Genomic DNA, 26,043 nt, shown 5'->3' with positions numbered 1-26,043 from the left:
GTATAGGATGTGGAACAGTCGGAAGGTAGATTGGGGGTGGGGGAATAAAACATGAAGTGTAAAAATAAAAAATTGTTGGTGAAGAAGCAAATGTTCAGGCTTACTTATCATCCTGAACTGGGCTAATGCCAATGTTCTGATGTCTATGAAGAAGCTATGCATACTTCTTGACTTGTAGGACTTGAATTGCAGTCCATATGGTGCTAATGGAATATTTTTGTCCCAGCCAATCTACTGTCCTGCCCAGGGATTTGCAAGGCAGCCATATGTATATCACAGACAATCTTATTGGCCAGGTATTTACCATCCATTTGGTCAATGCTGTTTATGAATTAAAAAATAGATATAGACATACTGTCATTCTGTAAAACTGCTATTAACTTTGATATACCTGTACAATCACTTATCTATCAAAAGAGTCTCATTGCTCTAATTCTTGGGGACCACACTACGATGAAATACATATAGAAAGGTCTTGACTTCGGCAGCAAGAAAGCCATTGTGGCACAAGATCAATAGTTATACTGTTTTCCCAAAGAATGTGTTTGCCATTGCTTCCTGTGGTCAAAGCCTCAGGCCAATATGTAAAACCACACTTGTTCTTTCTTCTATGTATGTGCTGTCTCTTCAAGTTAAATAAAAATATACCCATGAACTTTACACAGTGGCAGTATCGAAGCCAATGAGGTTTATCTGAGGCATGATTATTGCTAATTGAAAAAAAAATGTACCCATGAATGATCCAGAGGGTTAGCATAGGAGTTAAAATGGCTTGATGACTGTTAAGCTAATAAAACCTATTTTAGCTCACAGGGCTTCATCTTCATGATGCACTTATTTGCTTCAAAACAGGAAAAAATTAACAAAAGCATTTGTAAAAGCCTGTGTGAAAGCTTGAAAGAATCAATTGCTAAGTAGTGTGTGAGAGGGACCCAATACCAACATGGTTAGTGTGAAATATATCCTCAGGATTGTCAATGAACAGAAATGAGGTAAACACACAATAGTTTCACACAATGACTTTCAAACATTTTTGTGTATTGTGGTGGTTTGAATATGTTTGACCTAGGGAAGTGAGTGGCACTATTAGGGTGTGTTGCCTTGTTGGAGAAGATGTGGCCTTGTTGGAGGAAGTATGTCACTTTGGGGTAGACTTTGAAACCATCCTCCTAGCTGCCAGTTTGCATGTCTTCTCCTGTTTGCCTTTGGAACAACATGTAGAACTGTCAGGTCCTTCCTTGCCATACTTGCTTGGATTCTGCCATGCTTCCTGCCTAGATGATAATGGACTGAGCCTCTGGAGCTATAAGCTAGCCCCAATTAAATGTTGTCCCTTACAAGATTTTTCTTGGTCATAGTGTTTGGTCACAGCAGTGGCAACCCCAATTAAGACATGGATTGAAATCTAATGTCCAGCTCATGAAGTGAAGAATACTTTCCCCAAAACCTTACCTATGGTATCCATATCCATGAAGTATGGTTTGAGATACTTAGCATCTCATTGTAAGAATTACATTAATGGACAAGCTGGGGAACAGATGGTTTTAGGAGACACGTTCAATTTGGAGTAATGGACACAGAAGAAATATTGTAGGCATAAAAGTAAATTTATTTTGTATTTGCCATGTAACTACAGGGAAAAAACAGTTAAGTGGAAACTGACTAACAAGGTATCAGATTTTAGTACTCAATATCTGTGCAAGTTCCAGAAAGGGGAGGAGTAGGGAATTTGGAATTAAGCTATTTCCACAACAGAAATTATGACCACAGAAAGAAATTATAGTGCTTATAAGGTATAATAAGACAACTTCCCTAGTCAACCAAGAAAACTGAAAGTAGATTTACAGATCAGTAAAAATGAAGGCATTCAAAAGACCATCTTATGCTATATTTGAGTGTAGCTGATATAGCCTAGAATTTATCCTTTAAATCTTTCTTAGAAGAGATGTACATATTAATAAGAAATATTTGTGATTATAATCATATACACTTTTTAAAATGATGATTATTTTTTAAAGATTCATTTATTATTATAAATAAGTACCGTAGCTGATATACACTTTTAACCTATTTTATTCGTGTATTTTTTATACCTAGGGAAATAAATCCAATGTTCTTCAAGGAGGATGTGGAGTAGAGTAATAAAAGATAGCTAAGAAAAATAAAACAACATTAATATGCCTAAACTAAATGAGTATCCAGAAGTTTGGAATCCTAAATACAAATAAGATGACACTTGTGAAAGAAGAAATTTTAACAGGGACTAGAATGGTGATTCTCAGCTTGTAGATCTCGACTTCTTTTTTGGGGTCACATATTAGATATCCTGTATATCGATATTTACATTATAGTTAGCAACAGTAGCAAAATTACAGCTATGAACTAGCCATAAAGTGATTTTATGGTTTGGGATCACTACAACATGAGGAACTATATTAAAGGGTCATAGAATTAGGAAGTTTGAGGGCCATTGAAGTAGAGGAAAGCAAGACTGTATTGATCCCATGGAGGTGACTGGTAAAGCAATCAAAGCAACTGTGAGACACAGGGAAGAACATCTAAAATATGTGAATAGGTAAATAATGACATTAGCTCACTGCGTACAGTGGATGCTGTGTATGTATGTCCTATGTGGTTTTCATTGCAGTGTATTGCAGTCATTCAATACTGGTTATATTTTTAGCTTCTGTATATGTGCAGTCCATTCAACCATAAGAATAAAGGGGTTGAGTACTTAAATCTGACTTGACCTTGTATGACAAATCACATGGATTATTCTTGTAAGAAAAGAAACAAATTGTGTAATTCCAAATAATCAGAAGCAAAGCATCTCAGCTGCCTTGATGTCGCTGTTTTCTACAGTGTGGTAGAATTGGTTCCAGGGAGGAAATGTTGCCATTTTCTGATATCTTTTTTTGTGTCTGAATATAATTTCCTCCCATAACATTCTCTGTGATGTCAAACATATGCATATTAGAGCTCACTGGAATATATATGCATACATACATATATACATAAACACATACAAACACACACACACAATGACTGTACATATTTTGATCCTACATATTTTGGTAATTTCCTATGCTTTCTCAATAGACACTGATTACTCATAATCCAGAGTCAAGGGGTTTGCAAGTGGAGGAGAGTCACAGCATCACAGCTAGGAAGAATAGATGGTATAAACTAAGAATATTTATACAGATAAAAGCAAAAGGATAGATACCAAATGAACAGTGGCTACTGTCAATAGCCAAAGATATAAATGGCTCATTTTTTACATCATATTTATTAAAAGTTCACTTCAGTAGCCACTTTTTATAAAGTCTCCCTTACCCTCTCCATATTTAATTTTAGGCTATTGGTTTGACATGACTTCGTTGTGTACCTTCCATTGTGTATTGCATCTCTGAATATACAGAAACTGCCTCTCAGACTGTTAGAGCTACATGAGAGCAGGGTACAGGTTTGTGTTGCCTTGAGTTTCCAGGTCATAAAATGATGCTGTCTTTAAAACTGGAGCCTGGCAGCCACTCAAAGCCTTCTCTCAGAAAGACCAGGTTTTCAATGATCCCTAGAGTTACTGGAGGTTTAGGGTGTGCTCAGGAATCTGCATTCTTACTGGACATGGGGCAATATATGTTTGATAAATTTTGTGGGTATGTGGTTAATGAACAACTTTTATGAATGCCTGCTGTGGCCTTTAGGAGCTTGCATTTTTCACAAGTCTTTATCTATTCCTGTGAAACTAAGAAATGTTAATTTCCTTAAGGTGCCTTCTCTTCCACTAGATAGTAAATACCTAAAAGTGTGCTATCATTCCCAGGCAGCACTACATAACTCCATTTAGTATTTCTCCTCAAGCACCAGGTTCTTGATAAAATTAAGCATAAATATTTGTTAAGTGGGAGAAAGATAAAAGTAGTTAAGAGAGTGAGCTTATAGTTGGGGACCATAGAAGGCAGATGTTGAGGTATCACTTTTCTCTTGATGAGCAGTAATTAGAAAGGGCTAATGATCTCCATTAGTTCTATTTTGTTTTTGCTAATACTGATATTCACCTTCTGAAATTTGTTTGAGATTACTAAAAACTATCTTATGTGGTTTGAAGACAAACCACAAATGACTAACCAAAACTTTGTTCAGAGACTAAGAAAAAGTCTACCTACATGCATTTTTGTTCCTCAAACTGAATTCAGAAAAATCAGTTCCACATGTATATTTGCATATGGACTCATGTATAATTTCTTCATGTGGGAAAACTTGGCGATGACTTTGTCAATTAAGATCAGAGTTAATGAGCTATAAAATGAATTTGTCCAGGAACCAATACCTTTAAATTTTCTTATTACAAAGGGTACTCCTCATCTTACACTCTTTTCTGACTCCCCCACAAAACATCTGTGTTATTATTTCAAATAGTAAAAAAAATCAAAGGTGGAAATTAAGACTTTAGAAATGAATCACCATCCCTGACCTCAAGTTGTACTACAGAGCAATTGTGATAAAAACTGCATGGCATTGATACAGGGTCAATGGAATAGAATTGAAGACCAAGAAATGAACCCACACACTTATGGTCACTTGATCTTTGACAAATGAGCTAAATCCATCCAGTGGATAAAAGACAGCATTTTCAACAAATGGTGCTGACTCAACTGGCGGTTAACATGTAGAAGAATGCAAATCAATCCATTCCTATCTCCTTGTACAAAGCTCAAGTCTAAGTGGATCAAAGACCTCCACATAAAATCAGATAAACTGAAACTAATAGAAAAGAAAGTGGGGAAGACACATGGCACAGGGGGAAATGTCCTGAATAGAACACCAGTAGCTTATGTTCTAAGGTCAAGAATTGACAAATAGGACTTCATAAAGTTACAAAGCTTCTGTAAGGCCAAGGACACTGTCAATAGGACAAAATGGCAACCAACAGATTGGAAAAAGATCTTTACCAATCCTATATCCAATAGAGGGTTAATATCCAATATCTACAAAGAACTCAAGAAATTAGACTCCAGAGAAACAAATAACCTTATTAAAAATGGGGTACAGAGCTAAACAAAGAATTCCCATCTGAGAAATACCAAATGGCAGAGAAGCACCTAAAGAAATATTCAACATCCTTAGTCATCAGGGAAATACAAATCAAAACAACCTTGAAAGTCCACCTCACATCAGTCAGAATGGCTAGGATCAAAAACTCAGGTGACAGTACAGGCTGGCAAGGAGAAACACTCCTTCATTGCTGGTGGGATTGCAAGCTAGAAATCAGTTTAGAAGTTTCTCAGGAAACTGGAGATATTACTACCTGAGGACCCAGCTATAGCACTCCTGGGCATATACTGAGAAGATGCTCCAACATGTAATAAGGACACATTCTCCATTATGTTGACAACTGCCACGCACACTTTGGGTGACAGCAGTTTGAGGTGAAAACTTCAAGGAAAGTCAGTCTCCTGCCCCTGAATTGTCACCTGGCACCCCTAACTCAGAGGTAGCCCAGATATGTCCTCGTACTCATGTAATATGATTTATTTACAGCTGGACAAAATCAGACATTGCTCTCTGACCTTCACCAATGTTCCAAAATCTTAGCCAAACCCTGGCTTGGAATTTACCCACCCAGACTAATTGCCTCCGGCATTGTGGGTAGGGCATTGAAGTTTACAGAATGGAAGACTTATCCCAGGGCAAGGTCAAGTAAAATCCTCATTCTCAGTCCGGAACTACAGCTGAACCACTCCTAGGAATTAGCAAGAGACCTGTCTGTACTTGCCCAAAAGATTAGCATAGTGGGTGTTTTACCTAGGATGGGTGGGACCTTGAGCAGAGTGTGTGTGTGTGTGTGTGTGTGTGTGTGTGTATGTGTGTGTGTGTGTGTGAGAGAGAGAGAGAGAGAGAAAGAGACAGAGAGAGAGGAGAGAGAGAGAGAGAGAGAGAGAGAGAGAGAGAGAGAGAGACAACATTCAGCAGTTGACATTCGAAATAGAATCAGAACTTAGGTGGACTAGGACTTAGATTCATGCAGTCTGCAGCACCCCAGGCCCAGAGCGCTTGGGCCGGGGGTGCAACACCAGTTGAGATTCAAGAGAGTGAGCATTCGAGATTCAAGCACTCAGCATTGAGGATTCTAGATTCAAGCCTCTACCCTCCTGGCTGGCATACTCGCAGCCCTCCGGGACTCCGGCTGGGCCCATGTGGAGCCAGGGTGTGCTGCACCCAGTCCAGAGGAGATGGCTGCTGTTTTAGACCTAGTGTGTTTTAGATGACCTCAGATGTACTTCAACTACTGAGCTGCCAGATTTTTCATCTCCCCTTTGCAATGATTGTAAAAGCCTCATGTCATTTTTGAGAAATACACTCAGATACCACACTACTTGTGTTGAGTCTGTTTGTCACCAGCTGAATCCCGTGCACACCTGGCCAGAACTCATCGTCCCTCGGTACAAGGGACCCCATAAGAAAACCCCAGTCCTTGGCAGACATCAGCCTTATTTATAATTGTCAGAAGCTGTAAACAGCCCAGATGTCCCTCAACAGAGGAATGGATACAGAAAATGTGTTACATCTACACAATGGGGTACTACTCAGATTTTTAAAACAATGAATTTATGAAATGCTTATGGAAATGGATGGATCTTGGAGAAAAACATCCTGAGTGAGGTAACCCAATCACAAAAGAACACGCATGGTATGCACTCACTGGTAAGTGGATATTAGCCCAGAAGCTCGGAATACCCAAGATACAATCTACAAACCACAAGAAACTCAAGAAGGAAGACCAAAGTGTGGATACTTTGATCCTTCTTAGAAGGGAGAACAAAATACTCATGTAAGGAGTTGCAGAGACAAAGTATGGAGCAGAGACTGAAGGAAAGACAATCCAGAGACTGCCCCACCTGGGAATCCTTCCCATATTTAATCACCAAACCTAGGCACTATTGTGGAGGCCAGTAAGTGTTGGCTGACAGGAGCCTGATATAGCTGTCTCCTGAGAGGCTCTGATAGCACCCGACTAATACAGAAGTAGAGGCTCACAGTCTTCCATTGGACTGAGTACAGGGTCCCTAATGAAGGAGCTAGAGAAAGGACCCAAGGAGCTGAAGGGGTTTACAGCCCCTGAGGAGGAACAACAACATGAACTAACTAGTATCCTCAGAGCTTCCAGGAATTAAACCACCAACCAAAGAGTATCCATGCTGGGACTCATGGCTCCAGCTGCATATATAGCAGAGGACGGCCTAGTTGATCATCAATGGGAGTAGAGCCCCTTGGTCCTTTGAAGGCTCTATGGCCCAGTGTGGGGGAATGGAAGGGCCAGAAACTGGGAGAGAGTGGGTAAGTGACCAGGGAGAGGGGGAAAGGAATATGATCTTTTTTTTTTTTTTCTGAGGGGAAACCAGGAAAGGGGATATCATTTGAAATGTAAATAAATAGAATATATAATAAAAAAGAAAAGGTTGCATATAGGCAAAACAATAAGAAATTAGTCTGAGTCATAGACTATTTAGGCTGTAATTTTTTTAAAATTTGAAAGAAACTTTTATATGAATTTCTATATGTTATTAATGTCAATATATGTGTGCTTATGGATTTTGGATTTTGTTATTTTGTATTTTCTTTTATTTAAAGATGGTATTTCATTATGTAGTTCAAGGTGGCCTCAATTGTATAATCTTCTTGCCTTCACTTCCCAAGTCTTGATGTTACAGAATAAGTATATTTGTCTTTTTGAGATACCCATCTGCTTCTGAGCACAGTGCCTTATAAACCAAATGCAACAGCATTTTTGGAGGTTCTTGTCTCATAATACTTTGTCCAAACTTCTTCTTTTTAATTCTTTTACCTTAAGTATCTTTTGCATATATATTTTGATTTCTTGTTTTTTGATTTTGGAGGGATTTCTCTCTGTGTGAACATGTGTGTTTCTATGTCTAAGTGTACTTTTGTGCTTTTTCTTTGGCTCTTTTATTTATTTTGTTGTATTCCAGTTTGATTGCTTTTATTTGGTCTTATTTTATTATGTTGTTAAATGCCTGTTTGTTTGAAATGCCTTTATTTGTGATAAATAAAGGAAAACCTTATAATTATTAGATCATAGACCAAAGAATAATAAATACTCACAAAGTCTACTGAATATTCATATCTATGAGAAAACCTTAGGATTCAAGGCCACATTGGATGCTTTATTCACATTTTTCTAGAGATCCCTGTATTTAAAAATGTTACACCACTCTGTGGTGATTTTTGCAAATCCTTGGCAGGAGAAAATATTAAAGAAAATAGTAAAGTCATTTCTAAGTCTTGTCTATGGTATCAAAATTAAATTAAGTTATTATGACCATTGTTTGTTTCTTAGGTGCTCATATTCTCAACATTCCTTTTTAAATACTTAAGGGTAGAAGAAGAAGAACAGTATTGGGTTTGCCACAAAACAATGTAGTTAGAGAAGAGAAAGTTTCAGTTTATAGATAAACCTTATTGGTCTGTCAGATAATTGTCAGACCTCCCTGTGTGGTATATTCATTTGAATTTTTTAAATGATGTGTGCTCTTCACTTTCAGGGGTGATGATACGCTCTGTGACTTACATGAAGCAGCACTCATAGAGCCTAACTGACGTGCCTTGCAACCCACAGCCAAAGTGAGAGAGCTGGGAAACCTCTTTGTGATTGCAACATTTGCAACTATGACAACAGTTTGTTGAAGATGTCACTGTGGAGAACATCAATCATGAAAGTCATATTCCTGGGAAAATTGTGCACTTGAGTGGTTGCCCTCATGACTAAGGAGACAATAGGAAAATGATCTTAAAATAGGTAAGTACTGATGACATAGTATCCATTAGATGATGAACATTTTAATCACCGATATGTATTGTAAAATTCTGAATGATACATATCTTCAGTATTTTAATTTTACACCCATGGTTTATGAATTGCAAATAATTCCTATTTGGGTGTCAACAAAGCAACATGTTCCTGTGAAAGCTTTGGACATTGAGTGGTTTCCTTTTGATGGAATCCTTAGGTTACGGAATGCAGCCATCAGCAGTCTATGGGAAAATGAAATGCTGCAAGTCTATATTTATGCAGCTGGGATCAAGTTACTAAATGGATCAAAAAGAAATAATTTCTTTGAAGAGGTGTCTGTTGACAGCAGTGCCCTAAAAATAAGCACACTTCTGGGGATACAAAAACTTGTTTATATCTCAGTGGAAGTAACTACAGAAACACTGCCATATATACTCTTACATTCAAGATATATTGGATGTCATTCACAACATATTTTCATATGCTCTAGTTTAACATTTGTGTTATTAAGAGGATAATTACATGGTCCATCCTAAATAACTGACCCAGCTATGAACACTTGTTTCTACTGAGCTTTGCTTATAGCATTAATAATAAAAACAATAGCAGTTATTTATCTGATGAAGCTCTTACACTGTGCCAAATAGCATCCAGTGTTTTACAGCATGATTCCATTTGATTTCATAATTAACTTTCATTTTAATAACCAGGTAGTAGTACCATAATTTCATATATGAAGCAGCTGATTCTCTGAATTTTAAATGTAACTTTGAAAGGTTATAGATAGTGTGTCTCAAATAGAGAGTTAGATATTTGGATTTTAATTTAAAGAAAGATCTCTTCTCAAAGATATATATTTAAAGTTATCTATCTCTAGAGAGGGTAAGTGTATTTGAATGCAGATATTCTCCAAGGCTAGAAGAGGTTGTTTGATGCTTGGAGCTGGAGATGTAGACAGATATGAAACACCACATGTGGTTACTGGAAATGGAACCCAGCACTGCAAGACTGCTGAGCAATCACTTCCACAGTTGTTCAATATCTAAACTATATACTATATCTTTAGGTTAGAGAACATGCCATTTAATTCTAAAATATGGATAAATTTTTCATATATAAAAGTACCATCTAAAATCTTTCCATATATGAAAGCAAATGTCATTAGCGGAGATTCCATCAACTGAGATTACAACATCGAACAAAGCACACTGAAGACTATAAAGTTCAATTGGGCAGAAGCACTGTGATAGCTAACAAGAGTGGGCTATGCAGCAATTTTTAAAAGCACAGTGGAAAGTCATAGAATAAAAACTCAAGAAGGATACTGTTGCGAACAACACAAGTAGTTGATCTAACCATGCAAGTGATAATGTTTGCAATGTTCTTTAAGAGAAATCTTTTCTGGCTCGGAGTTGGAAAGCAAACATAATCTCAACATAACTAAGACTCTAAAAAAGTCACGTGCCTTTAAAAAAAAACTTACCTCCTTATATTTAAATGTAAATTTGGGACAAGCAGATCACCAAAGCATTATCATGTGAACATGGATCTTTCTAAAGGTACAGAATGATTTTTTTTGCAGTTTCCACCCCAATCCTAAAAGTCCATATTATGTACTGCAGCTAGTTTGCATAATTTGCTGTCTATATATAGTCAGGAAAGGAAACAATTGCCATTCAAATTTGTGAAGATGAATAAAGTGGTTGAATCTGAATATCAGTATAGTTTCTAAACAAAAACAGCATCAGGATGGCAGTCAGATTAGTTGAACCAAACAATAGCTCAGTCAGGTAGTATCTGTCCATGAGAAACAGGAAATAGCAATCAGGAAAAATGTAGTTCTTCTAATTCAGTGATAGATAGGGTCTGTCATCCCTCTGATTGTAGATATCTCCCCAGAATGTTGGAATCTTGTCCTAAATGAACAAAACTAAATGTATGCAACCTAGATATAAAGAAGGGACTCATTCAGCATGTTACTTGGTACGTGGTAAGCTTGTTCACCATGTAAATGCCTCTCTTGGTAAGCCAGCTAACTACAACAAAGGTGCAATTTAATAAATTTACTTGTCTTTCTGTTGTTTTTCCTTCCTTCTTTCTTTTCTTCTTTTCTTTCTTTTCTAGTGACTTTCATGGGCACCCATTTATACACATGTGCAAATATCTATCTATATATATATACATAGATATACATATATGCATATATATACATATATATATATACATGTATACATATATATGAATGTATATGTATAGCAACTCCATGAGAATTTTGAATGTGACTGCTAGTATTTACTGGTACAATGATTTAAAAATATGGTAGTAAGTATATATGACTCACAGCTAATTTTATAAATAAATCAATTCATTCTGAAAAGTGATTATAAACTTGAAATTCATAAAGTGTTGTGTGACAAATGGAAGCATTACATGACCTATAACCCAATTCAATGTTATGCAGGTATATTTAGTAACCTTAATTTTTCAAACTTCCAGAATTTTCCCTCAGTGATATTACCTTAAAATGAGTTGTAGAATCATTTGTGTAATGTAAGTATTCTCAGCAAGATCAATAAACTTGTCCTGCTCATTGGGGTAGACCCAGCAGTTGGCAGAATATCTGCCATGTAGAAGATATTCAATGAACATTCGTTAAATGAAGAAGTCGTTGTGTTGGCTGTATTGTGTTTAAAGAGAACAGAGAAACTGGAAGAAGACAGAAATCAAAAACAATAGAAAATAAAGAAGACAACAGCATAATGCAGAGACAGAGGACACAGAGATGAACTGAGAATCAGCTGACTGTCAGGATGACAGTCATATTAGTTGAGCTCTTGCTGAAAATACTGGGTGACCAGGTCAAGTTCGTGAACGTACATGGTGGCTCTCCCTGACACACCCTTGCCCAGGAAAGCTTGTGCAGTCTGTCTAGAAAGTAGATGGAAAATGGACAGTAGAGAGACGAGGGAGGGATTTCAAGACCAAAACAGACAAATCTATTGTGTGCAAGCTCACAGTCAAAGATTTTCTACCTCTCTGAGAGCCAGTCTACCTTGCAGGTAGAATATTGACTCCTCGGCAGAGCACCATGGCTATAAAACAGACCAGTGAGCTAGGCAATAAAAGAGAGAGAGGGAGAGAGAATAAGAGGTCTAATGTTTTGGTTAGGTCCCCTTTATGACATCTTTGAGATGCTCTGCAGTCCCAGAGCTGGCTTTAGCTCACATGTTTTTCTGATAAGGCAATACATAGCTAAGCAACCTAATATTAATGTGCAATTTAGAAAAAAACAAGGTGTGTAGAAATCTAAGGGAAATTTTCCCAAGCAAAGTACCTACACAGTAACACAATATTAGATTTGCTTAATTCTTTTTAAAAATAAATCCTCTGTTATAAATCCCTAAATCATTTACAACTCATTTTAAATGCCCAACTCCACCACATTGTGTTTCTTGACAGTAATGCTTGTTTATAGCCTAACCATTTGAGAATAAGATTATGCTCCTAGTGAATAGTAACAAGTTTCATTATAAGAATCCTAATTACAGATTAATAAAGTCCTTAAATGAAAAATGCAAATGGCTAGGATCAAATCATTATGAAAATATTATTTTTAATATTTATTTATTTACTTCATGTTTATGACTGTTTTATGGATGATTTTATATGTACCAAGTATTTGCAGGGGTTTCCACAGGGGCCAAAAAGGATATCAGAATCTATGGAGGTGGAGTTGCAGGCACTGTCAGTGAGAGTGGGTTCTGGGAAGCAAACACGAGTCTTCTGAAAGAGCGGCAAGAGCCCTTACCACTGAGCCAGCTCTCCAGCCCCAGGAAACATTTATATACGTACGATGAAGTGTATGTATGACTGATTAAATGACTCTGAAAATATAAGACATTGAGAAATGTTTTTCATAAAGAATTTAACGACTCTCTTTAATTTGAACATTGGTTTTATGCTTTTAATTTTAATATTGTGAGGCTGAGAGATACTACATAGTAGGATTTGCATAGTAGGCAAATTTTTCCTCAAGCATTTAGGTATTTACATTGTTAGGAAAGAGTTATGTACAGATTTATTTTCTTTCTTCCTCCAAGAGAATATCTTAGCCCTGATGATGATATTACAAAACATATCTTAATTATCTCACCTGTCAAAATGGTCCTAAGATTTTGGGACAACAGACACAAATAAGCAATTGTTTTGGAAATGGTTTGACATTAGTGGCTCAAATGTTTAGATTTATATTGTTAATAATATCAGAGTGGTTAAGGGAAGGAAGAAATTTGGAACAGAGATGGGTGTAATTTGGATCCAGTCATTTATTATCAGATGGATGCTGGTGTCTCATCCATAAAGTAGCAGTCACTAGGGATTGTGTAAGAGTTGAATAATGTGCCTGGAGCAAGGGAGTAGATCACACTGTGCCCAATACATAGCGTGTACTCAATAAATGGGAGCAATTTATAACTATCATAAATGATTGTTAGTATTAATAATAAAAGCAACCCATTACAGAAGAGTATTGTTACCATCACAAAGATTGCTGTGTATACCAATTCTACGAAAGGTTATTTCCTACTTAGCTCTTCTCTGAATTTCTACTTATGCCATATTATTATTGTTGAAAGATAGATTTCTTGTAAGCTCAATAAGAATAAGTTCTTACAATAGGGCTTCTAAAGAATATAGCCAGAATCAATCCTTTGCTTATGCTTGCTATCAGCATACCTTGTACTTCCTGATACACAGCAATAATATTACATACTATGATAAGTTATTTATATCTTATTTGACCTCCCTAGATGTTCTACTTTTATGGATATGCCATAGTTCATATTCTTAGCAGCTAACATGCTACTGAAAGATAATACCTGTCTTCCCAGGTATTAAATAAAGATGTAAAACATCAAAGAGTTCATTTTGAAGAGACAATATACATATTAAAATAATCTATAAATCAAGACAAAATCTCATGTATTTATGAGGAAGAAAACATGGCACTACTGTTACTAATTTGTGAGTGAAGTAGTATTCTATCATGGCACCAGCATCCTGGCTAGTTTATTCCTGTGGTGTGCACAAAGGAGTGGGTTGGGGTTGCAGGAGTGGGAGAAGAAAACTCTTAAAAGATGAATTATCATGCACTACCTGGGGGAAAGAATTTAATCATTTACTGGGCTGAGAACAAGCCATTCTTGTTAGTTTTGCAAAGAAACAGACAAACAGAAATTGGAATCTGGCAAGACATATAAATGGCACTGGAGCTTTTTAACAGGAGGTAAATCAGCTTAGGTTACACAAAGGACTCAGAGCATTGCAGAGTGACATCCACCAGAACTGTGCCCATCAGATGAAAATACTTCTTGGATAAGGAAAAGAAGCCAAGGCTAACCTATCAGCAGAAACAGCCAATGTGGCTTTGTTCATTAACAGCAAATATGCGCCAGTCTAAATCAACTGATCAGACAGCTCTCCTTGGCATAGACTTAACCTTAAAGCAATCGTCTGACACAGGATTTCAGGCCTGGAACTCAAAGTTTTGAGACCAGGGTGGCATCAAAGTCACAGAGAGTCACTGGCAAAGGATTAATGGTGTAAATCACTAATCTGGTAGGGAATTAGACATTTTCTGGCTGGATTTAGACACTTTGAGAACTGGAGCCACAGATATGTCCAAAAGAAATGATTTGTTAACCAAGATCATCTGTACACTAGAGAGGACTACTACAGACCAGGCAAAGGTGTTGTTGGTCTTAAAAAACAAAACCAAAACCAAAAACAAAAAAACAAAAAACAAAAAAACAGGATCAGCTCATTAGAGAATCTAAAAACAAGGTGTACCAAGGCCCAGAATAACCATGGAGTGTTAACATGATATAGCTTAAACTCCAATGAAGCAACACCGGAAACCAATGCAGCACACTTGTAATCGCACAGCTGTGATTTATGTCCTGCTGAGCATGAGAAGATGTAGCCTGGCACAGAATACCCCAGTCTTTCATTAGAACTAAGAGCTAATGAAAGGAAGGAAGTTAAAAGAATATCTTTATAAACTGGATGTGTGGCTTAGGTATGGAGAATACTTCCCTATCTTGAGCAAAGTTGCAGATACTATTGCCACCACAGAAAAAAAGACTTTTGTTTTTAAAGAGAGATTTGAAGAACATAATCAAGATTTTAAAATTGCCAGGTATTGTAGTGTACAAGCAGCAGATAGTATTAAGGTAGCAGTTAGGAGGCTTGAGAAGATGGATCAGAAATCCAAGAATAGTTTTGTATACACAGGGAGGTGCAGGTCAGCCTGTGTTACACAAGGAGATTGTGTCTCTAAGCCCAAAATAAAGCCAACCATCTCTCTAATTCTACTTATAGTTCAGGGAACAGTAGCAGCCCTCATCACTAACATGCAATTCTGGTACACAGCAGGTTCTTGCTAAACTAGTGAATTCTTAGGTGCTGCTTTCCCATTAGACTGATTTCTCCCCAATAATTAGATAAACACTTATTATGATTTTTTTATTCAATGTTTTTTATTTACAATATCTCCTTTCTCAGGTTCCCCTTCCCCCCAAATAAAATAAAATAAAACAAAAATTAAAACAAACCACTGTTCCCTCTCCCTTCCTCCTGCTCACCACCCCACCTCCTCCTGCTTACTGCCTCTGGCATTCCCCTACACTGGGGCATAGAACCTTCACAGGGCCAAGAGCCTCTCCTCCCATTGATGACCAACTTTGCAATCCTCTACACATGCTGCCAGAGCAATCATCAGTCCCACCATGTATACTCCTTGATTGGTAGTTGAGTCCCTGGGAGCTCTGAGGGCACTAGTTAGTTCATATTGTTGTTCGTGCTAAGGGACTGAAAACCCTTCAGCTCCTTGGGTCCTTTCTCTAGCTCCTTCATTGGGGACCCTGTACTCAGTCCAATGGATGGCTGTGAGCCTCTACTTCTGTATTAGTCGGGTACTGTCAGAGCCTCTCAGGAGACAGCTATAGCAGGTTCCTGTTAGCCAGCACTTGCTGGCATCCACAATAATGTCTAGATTTGATGACTGAATATGGGAAAGATTCCCAGGTGGAGCAGTCTCTAAATTGTTCTTCCTTTAGTCTCTGCTCCATAGTTTGTCTCTACAACTCCTTCCATGGGTATTTTGTTCTCCCTTTTAAGAAGGAATGAAGTATCCACACTTTGGTCTTCCTTCTTCTTAAGTTTCTTATGGTTTGTGGTTTGTACTTTGTGTATTCCGATTTTCTAGGCTAATATCCACTTATCAGAGAATGCATACCATGTGTGTAATTTTTTTGTGATTGGGTTACCTCACTGAGGATGATATTCACCAGGTCCATCCATTTTCCAAAGAATTAAATAAATTCATTCTTTTTAATAGCTGAGTAGTACTACATTGTGTAGTTGTACCACATTTTCTGTATCCATTCCTCTGTTGAGCTACATCTGGGTTGTTTCCAGTTTCTGGCTATTATAAAAAAAGGCTGCTATGAACATAGTGGAGCATGTGTCCTTATTACATGTTGGAAAACCTTCTGGGTATATGCCTAGGAGTGGTATAGCTGGGTCCTCTAGTAGTACTATGTCCAATTTCTGGAGGAACCGCCAAATTGATTTTCAGAGTGGTTGTACCAGCTTGCAGTCCTACCAGCAATGAAGAAGTGTTCCTCTTTCTCCACAACCTCGCCAGTGTCTGCTGTCACCTGAGGATTTTATCCTAGCCATTCTGACTGGTGTGAGGTAGAATCTCAGGGTTGTTTTGATTTGCATTTCCCTGATGACTAAGGATGTTGAACATTTCTTTAGGTGCTTCTCAGCCATTTAGTATTCATCAGTTGAGAATTCTTTGTTTAGCTCTGTACTGCATTTTTTAATAGGGTTATTTGTTTCTCTGGAGTCTAACTTCTTGAGTTCTTTGTATATATTGGATATTAGCCCTCTATCTTATTATGATTTTAATTTTCAAATACATTAAGTGTATTATACATTTAAGTGTATAATGATACTAGAACATCAGAAAAAGCAATTGGTACTGGTAGTTTTTTAATGTCTATTAAGAATACTGTGTTTATAAATTACCTTGGAGCATAGGGAGATATTTACATCTGTTTAACAGTAAAATAAATAAAATGACAGTAAAATGAATAAATATCAAAATGACTGTCAATAAAGCTAACTGAATAAAATCACACTTGCAATGGAAGAATGGAGACCTGAGTTCAAATCCTCAGAACCCACACAAAAGTGCACATGGCCATGTGTGAATGTACACTAAGGGGCAGAGACAAGTGTACTCCATGAGTCTATCTGAAATGATGAGCTTCTAGTTCAGTGAAACACCTTGCCCATTTCAAGAAAATAAAGCAGAGGGAAATAGGACTCTGGTATCCTTATACACACATATATTTAAATACATACACACACACACACACACACACACACACACACACACACACACACACTTCAAAAAGTAAGGGGAGAAAACATTGTCCTGGGAATCATCAATAGTATATATATATATTATATTTAGTCGGTACATGTGCTGTGCCAGATCCAAAATAGTTTATTGCAATCAACCTTTACCTCCAGGACTAACACTCTTTCGTAGTCAGGAGGAATTAATCATGTGTGCCACTATGGAAGGTATGATTCACAGGCACAGGCACAGGCAGCCACAGTGCCCAATGGACAGACCAGTTGTGGTGCAAACTACAATGGGAAATGAGAAAGGGTAGAAGGACAGGCACACTAGGGAGGTCAGAAGATTCTACCTGTTCACTAATAAAAATCATGCATTTTACTTGTAATTCTCCAAGAACAAGGCTTCCTTAGAGGGCTCCTTCCTCCTTTGCCAAACTTCTTGTTCTACTTTTGCTCTTCTCTTCTTCAGGATCCTTTGCGCATATGAATTTGCTGAATTTTCCTCTTTGCTGATATATTTCTTTCTTAGTCATGACAAACTTTGTGGGTGGGTAGTTTTTGTTTTCCTTTTAATTTGATTTTTGTCAGAATCAATTAGGTTGCTAAATATGAGTAGATATTTGCTTGAAAGTTTGAAACCCCAGGGCTCAAGATCCAAAGCCAGTCCCTCAACACCCAGAGGAAGCTCCACTCCCAGGCTCTCTGACACGCCCAGGATCAGAGGTGAAGGAGGACCCACCATCTGTCCCAACACCAGGAGTAACTGGGACCAGCGGGACCAGGCACACAGGAACTCCACCAGCCCAGTGGTTCTGTTTCCTTCCAATCTGTCTGGACTGGTGTCCTGAGCAGACCTTGGGTGCAAGCTCTGCAGCCAGTCCCACAATACCCAGAGGAAGCCCCACTCCCAGGTGCTCTAACAAGCCCAGTATCACAGGATCCCAGAATCACAGGATCTCAGAGACAGCTCTGAGGAGTTCAGACACAACCAGGATCACAGGAAGGACAGGCTCCAGTCAGATTTAGCAAGGGCAGGTAGCACTAGAGATAACCAGATGGCGTAAGAAAATAAATAACACAAACCAAGGTTACTTGGCATCATCAGAACCCAATTCTCCCACCATAGCAAGTCCTGGACACACCATTACACCGGAAAAGCAAGATTCAGATATAAAATCACTTCTCATTGTGATGATACAGGGTTTTAAGAAAGACATAAATAGCACCCTCAAAAAAATACAGGAGAACACAGGTAAACAGCTAGAAGCCCTTCAAGAGGAAACACAAAAATCCCTTAAAGAACTACAGGAAAACACAATCAAACGGGTGAAGGAAATGAACAAAACCATCCAGAATCTAAAAATGGAAATAGAAACAATAAATAAATCAGAAAGAAAAGTTTGAAACCCAACTTATCTTCCTTATACAATACCATCAGGATTTTCATATATTGCCTATGTCCCCCACAATCATTTTCTCAGAGGGTCAAACTGACAAAAAAAATTAAGGGAAAGAGAGAGTGGGGGGAGGGAGGGAGGGAGGAAGGAAGAGAGGAAGGAAGAAGGAAATAAGGAAGGAAGAAACTGGGTTAACAATAGAAGCAGCATCCTGGAAATGGTGACATACACCTTTAATCTCAGCACTCCATAGGCAGAGACAAGCAAATAGCTAAATTCAAGGCCAGCCTGATCGATAAAACAAGTTCCAGGATTACGCAGAGAAACACTGTCTATAAATAAATAAATGAATAAATAGATAAATACAAAACAAGAATGAAAGAAGTAGTTTATGATATTCCCTGAAATTATTCAGTCCAGTCCTATATATTAGACAGATTTTTTTTTTTTTTTTTTACAGCTATTGCTTTACCTGCAAAATTAGTTCTGGAGTAGAGTGGGTTCATTGGCTTCTTTCAGCTCTAGCTGTTTGGTTGGTGTAATTGCCAATGATCACATAGACTCCTGACACCCTTCATCACCCCTGGAGAATGCACTGGTAGAAAGATTGATGCAAAGCTAGGCATTAGTCTCCCATCCCTCTGAAAACTGCCCATTCAGCCTGAGCCCTCTTCTCATCTTAAACTTGCCTAGAAGGATGGCGACCTTTGTTAGATGTTGACGATGAGAAAGGAACAGAGAAAGAAGTTACCTCACTTTACTAAGAACAGTGTAGTAGATCAGCTATACATCATCTCTTGGTCTATTTCTGCCTTTAACCTAGGAATATGGATTTTTGTAAGTGTGAAAGAAATGTAACTAGTTTTTGTTTTCCTACCTATTGACACATAGTAAAATCTGATGGGCTTAAAAAATACATCTTCTCTGTAATATATTGTTCAGAAACCTATTTTCTACTGAATTTTTCTGACCTGTGAATCTGCAATAACCCTCCAAAAAACAGTAACAACAAGAGTCTGCAAGTCCACCACAGATGTGTAAACTGAATGGGATTGCCTATCGTGTAAACACTTCTTCAATTTTATGACTTCCACACTGTCATTCCCTTTACCAATACCATTCAAAACATCAATATTACTTTGAATTACCTGCCAATTTGTCTGGCCACTCTGTTTTTTTTTTTTCTCTACCCACACACATTGCTTGTTCCTTTGATTCTCCAGGTCCATCACAGCTGCTCTTTAAGATCCTTCACCCACTCATCTCCGGCAGCTTCTGAATCAATGTCCCTTAAACTTGGAAGAACCTTCTGATCAATGTGTTCCAGGCTACCATCTAACTTCTAAAAGAAATAAAATTTCCTAAGCTCCATCTGTTTAGTGGGGCCAGTTTCAATGATCACTCCCTTAAATACTTTTTAAATGCTTCTACAGCTTGGGTGTTCAATATTCAGTGATCTGTAAAAAGTCCATGTGCAAAAGGCTCAGTCCCAAGGTTACTGTCTTGGGAAATGGCAGAATCTTTGGTAGGTGAAATTCAGTGGAGACAACCAGGTGTGTCAGGTCAGCATGGGCTTATGGATTCCAAGACTTTGGAGATCTCAATTCTCCCCCTTCTGTTAACGTCCTAGCTCTGGGGTCAGCCCTTTCCATATATTCAGAGCAGTTAATCAACCCTTGAGTTGTATACGACAGTTGCATTCCATTGGAGAGTGAGATCCTAGCAATTCCTATCCACATAGTTAATAGTTTCCTTCCCTTCTATATTATTAAATCTTCTCATGTCATACCCAATAGATCAAGCACTCTGGAGACTGAAGCATAGTGTACTCACTCAAACAACTTCCTTAATTAAGTATTGCCAGACAGTATTTGAAAGTGGTGAATCTCAGAAGCCATAAACAGTATGCATTCAGCTAATGGGCCCCATGTATATGCTACTGGAGAATACTGATGTAGGTAGCTTCCACTCCAAACCAGCTGTGGCAGGTTGTGGCAGCATGCCACTTTGTGATTTCTTTACTGAGTAGCATATTAACTACCACTTTGATTTCTGCCACAGCTGACTCCCCTTCTAAAAAAGTTTCCAAGTTTTTCTCCATACTGCATAGAAGCGTCACCTCTGACACCTCCATCACCCTCAATTAGAGGTTTTATTATTATTATTATTATTATTATTATTATTATTATTATTATTATATATCCCCTGGATCATTTTATCATTTTATCAATGGCCTTAATAAAATAATGAAGACCTTTCACTTAGATGTATAAACATAATCTCAAGATAAAAAGTTAACCTTAATAGAATCCAACTTCAAAAATTCCCTGACAAGAAAATAACATCATTAATATCTGTAAATGAATATATATTTACACATATTCAAAACTGATATTCTGAAATGACAGTTCTGATGCATAAGACGGTTGCTAAGAAACTAAGAGTCTTATATCACATACAACATGCCTAGGCTGGGTGAAGGGAGTGGAGCAAGATGGAACAAGTTTCTAGTATGAAAATTCACAATTTGTGTATTTCTGGTATTTCCACTTATATCCTTGGACCATAGCTGCTTATGCAATTGAAACTATAAGAAAAATGTAGATCAAATGTAGACTATTACAAATGGGTGTGCATAAATACACCTCAGAAAAACATTCTACATGTAATATTTCAGTACTTTATTATTAATATTTAGTTATGGCATAATGCTTTGATAACAAATCTGCTATTTTATTTTAAAAAATCCCTAATTAAAACTATTCTCCAAAAAGCTAAAGATTGTAAATATTCCAAACTGGTCATGTTAGCAAATATTATATTAAATAAATATAGTAAAAAATTTTTCTGAACTTAAGATTTAAATAATTAAATCTGTAAACAAAATACTGAAAACTGTATTTAATAGTAACAGTTCAAAAAAGACTTTAGATATTTAACTCATGGTTATCTCAACCAAAGCCAGTCATGAGTTTTAGTGACCAAACAGCTTAGTTCATAAATGGTTATTTGAGCTAATGACTCTTATAGCAGAGGGAATTGGGATACTCTCCTTTCTAGTGCAATGAAGAAGAATGAGCAGTAACCGTAGTGATGTTATAAATTAGTAAGATTAGCATAAGCAAATATGACCAACTCTTAGAACATTTTAAATTGACAGGTGACAGCAGAAGGTAGGGATGATAGCAATTAGTTTTTTGTTTGTTTGTTTGTTTGTTTGTTTGTTTTGGCTTTTTGAGACAGGGTGTCTCTATATATCCCTGGCTTGTCCTGTCTACTCACTCTGTAGACCAGGCCAGCCTCAAACTCAGAAATCCACCTGCCTCTGCCTCCGTTGGGATTAAAGGCATGCGACACCATTGCCCTGCTTTTTTTTTTTTTTTTTTTTTTTTTTTTGAAACTTGGGCTACTTATGAATCCAACTTACAATGAAATATAGGAATAACAATATTGCTTCCTGCTGAGTCAGACATCACTCTCCGGTGACCTGGTAGAATCAGTGTACTGGGTTGAATCCTGGAAAAGAGGTAGCTATGAGGCAGGCAGGCAACTATGAGCCTCCAGGTGAACTCCAGTATTTTCATCTGCTTCTAGGTCATGCTACGCCACCAGGGACTGGGCAAGGGGGAGAATGCAGAGTTCTATCCATGCTCCTTGTAAGATTGTATTAGAGCTATTCTCTTCATTTATAGTTGGCAAAATTGAGGCTTCATGATTTTCTAGAAACTACCTATAAAAAAAAAGTTCTTTGTGAAAGGAACAAGTACATACAATTTCAAGTTGTCACTCCAGAGAAATAAGGCTAGGTTCATCTTGTGTTCCTTTACATTTTTCGATTAATACTTCTTTTACCCATGAATCTACAGAATATTCACTTGTTGATGAAACAAGATATTTTACACAAGGAATATGAAAAGACAGTGTAAGGATGGAGAGAAAGTCTCCTAGTAAGAATAAATATGGTCTCATTGGCATTTTTCACATATTAAAAAAAAGAAAAGCCCTTTTGAAAAAGGACAATAAAACAATCTTGTCTAAATGAGTAAAAACCATTTTTTATTAAACTGTTACCAACTGAATGTTTTCTCTTCTTCATATGGCATTGCCCCTGGTGTGCTTAGGGCCCAACCACTGAGGAGAAAGGTGAATAAACGTAATAGTAGTCATGTCCATATGTCTTTAACAATATTAAGTACAAGTGGCCCTTTAAAATATATATAGTTTTCTTATCGTTTATGTTTTCTATTTACTCAAACCTATGTAATGAACTTCTGTCAGACAGATAAATGAATGCCAAGTTGAGTTCTATTCAGTGAGTTTGCTAAAGGCAGAAAGATTAAGAACAGCATGAAGAAGGATTTGACAGCTGAGGTGCATGGCCAAAAGTCTCTCTACAGGGAGTCTGTGATTTTTCTTAATGGCATTAGAAAATGATTTCTGTTACATTTTAAGGTCTTCTTAGACACTTGATTACTTTTGAAACAATGAGCACTGCTATGAATCTCCAGGAGCTTCTGACTTAAGAATGAAAATCAGTTTTTATAACATTTTATAGAACACTCACTGTAGACAGCAAATATCTAGTCCTCTAGGGCCCTTGCCCACACAAGTCTTAAAAACAAGTAGGACCTAAAGCTGATTAGATAACTAATCACATTAAGTTTCTCATTTGATTTCGCAGAGATAAATACAAAAGGACACACACAGCTTTACCTTCTACCTTCAGACTTTTTGTACTTCTGCTCTTTATAGACCAATGGTGAATGCTGCCTAAGACATTTTAGAGATGAATCATCCAATATTAGGTGAAAACACATAAAATTGCTTTTATTTTATTTTAAATTTTAGAATTTTACTTGGTTTGAATGAGCCCTCCTGTGTTCATGTGCTAGTACCCTCCCTACTTGAGAAGTGAGAACCTTAACAGTAGAACAGGTAGTGGGGACACAGTGCTTCCATCTTTGTTGGGTGCCCTATGATGGTTATATAGTCAGAATAAAAACAGATGCTTGTATAATTCTTGCTATTACCCACACACTATTTCATTCTTGGGTGTCACCTAAAAAAGATGCTCACTGGAGCCCAACTTCCTAGTACTGGAATTGGCAACTGCCAGAAATGTGCAACAAAGGTCTCTTCTTTATTAATGACTCCTGTTAATTACCCACTATTCATCGTCATGTTATGACAACACAATAGTCTCTAAAGCATCCTTTTCCATTTCATCACTCATAAAACAGTGAGGTAGTATAGACTTACTAGTCTGTATCAAAGTTGTCACTTCAATGATATAAAATGGAATTGCTGTTCTATACTTGTGCATATTAGCCTAAAAGATCAGAATACACAAAGTACAAACCACAAACCATAAACTCAAGAAGAAGGAAGCCCAAAGTGAGGATACTTCATTCCTTCTTAAAAAGGGGAACAAAATACCCATGGAAGGAGTTGTAGAGGCTAACTATGGAGCAGAGACTAAAGGAAGGACAATTCAGAGACTGCTCCAGCTGGGAATACTTCCCATATTCAATCATCAAGTCTAGACACTATTGTGGATGCCAGCAAGTACTGGATGACGGGAGCCTGAGATGGCTGTCTCCTGAGAGGCTCTGACAGTGCCCAACTGGTGCAGAAGTAGAGGTTCACAGCCATCCATTGGACTGAGTACAGAGTCCCCAATGAAGGAGGTAGAGAAAGAACCCAAGGAGCTGAAGGGTTTGCAGCCCCTTAGGACGAACAACAATATGAACCAACTTGTACCCTCAGAGCTCCCAGGGACTAAAACTCCAACCAAAGAGTATACATGGGCAACTCATGGCTCCAGCAGCATGTGTATAGCAGAGGATGGCCAAGTCGATCATCAGTGGGAGGAGAGGACCTTGGCCCTGTGAAGGTTCTATGCCCCAGTGTAGGGGAATGTCAGGGCCAGGAAGTAAGAGAGGGTGGGGTGGTGAGCAGGGGGAGGGAGGAGGGAACAGGGGATTCTTTTAGTTTTTGGTTTTTATTTTATTTTATTTTATTTCTTATTTTCCTTTCTTTTTCTTTTTTCCTTTGGAGGGGAACCTGGGAAAGGAGATATTGTAAATAGAGAAAACATCTAATAAAAAAAGAAAAAAGTATAATGCATACATATTTGTAATTGTTTACAGTTGCTGCCAACTATGACTCTACTTTTGATCTCTTTGATCATGAGGTAGAGAGTCTTCGTTCATAGAACCTGAGAAAGGAGATATTGTAAATAAAGAAAACATCTAATAAAAAAGAAAAAAGTATAATGCATACATATTTGTAATTGTTTACAGTTGCTGCCAATTATGTCTCTACTTTTGATCTCTTTGATCATGAGGTAGAGAGTCTTCGTTCATAGAAGGCCTGCCTCAGTTCTGTCAACATCAGAATCTGCTGCACGTGTAGGCTCTTTCACAGCCACTCAGCACATTAAGTAATGTTGTAATTCATCTTTATTATGCTATATACAAACTGAGGCTTGCCTTTCCTGCATCCCGTTATTGAAAATGTCTTGCAGAAATGCTTCCCATCAGGGAGTTGGCAAGAACTCTGAGATCTGGCTTCTGACAGAAATGGATTCTCTAAGGAAAGAGTTTATGCAGAATTATAATTTTATATTCCTGACTCCATCATATTATTTTGAAATCTAGGTTGTTTGTTGCAACTGATCTTGGTAGGCTAACAATGCAAGACTTTTTTTTTCTCATCCTTTTTCAAAGACACCTTTCAGGCATTGTTTTATTCTTCCTTTTATGTGACAACCTTTGATTGGATATCGTCCCCTCAACACAAGTTCTATGATAGCTTAGATGATTGCAGAAGAAAAAAAAATCAAAAACTGCTACTTTCAGGATGTTTATACTCTGGTTATTTATATAGTCATCCCATTAAGCAAAAGAAAACACATCATGGTGGCTTTAGGAATATGACTATCAGCAGCATAGATGACCAGATTGACAAAGGAGGCATGCCCACAAGTTCCTTATTTAGTGTCATAAAGCAAAGCAGGAGGATGATAGAAGCTTTGAGTGCAGCAACCTGGGACCTGTGTGATGTCCAGACAGACACAGGAATTCACCTAAACACAGACCCACCCTGTGGTCCTGCTCTTCACTAACTGTAATCCTAAAACATGGTAAAAAGAACATCAGAGGCTGGCATCAGTCCATATCCTCTAATTGTTAGAGCAAATTGATAAGTCCAGAGATAGAATGCACTAGAGTACTAATTATGTCTAATTCTAATCAATGAAGGCAGGTAAAGATGTCTATAATATTGAGATGTGTTTTGACCTACTGAGTAAATCTCTTGATTATATCTATGGATCTGTAACCTACATCCCCCCATTTCATTACTCCCACTAGTTATACCCTGGTAGCTGTTGAA

The 26,043-nt window shown here is 37.5% G+C and overlaps 1 protein-coding gene and 1 pseudogene across 30 annotated transcripts in view; one reads left to right on the top strand and one right to left on the bottom strand.

The window, feature by feature from the left end:
- Positions 1-26,043, bottom strand: part of Nrxn1 (neurexin 1) — a 1,104,407-nt gene that overhangs the window by 477,828 nt on the left and 600,536 nt on the right. The window lies entirely within an intron of this gene.
- LOC116081209 lies at positions 654-781 on the top strand (annotated as a pseudogene).

Source organism: Mastomys coucha, unplaced genomic scaffold (genome assembly GCF_008632895.1).
Source record: "Mastomys coucha isolate ucsf_1 unplaced genomic scaffold, UCSF_Mcou_1 pScaffold6, whole genome shotgun sequence".
Lineage (NCBI taxonomy): Eukaryota > Metazoa > Chordata > Mammalia > Rodentia > Muridae > Mastomys > Mastomys coucha.
Note: the sequence above shows the minus strand (reverse complement) of the source record. Positions and strands in the feature narration are given on the sequence as shown.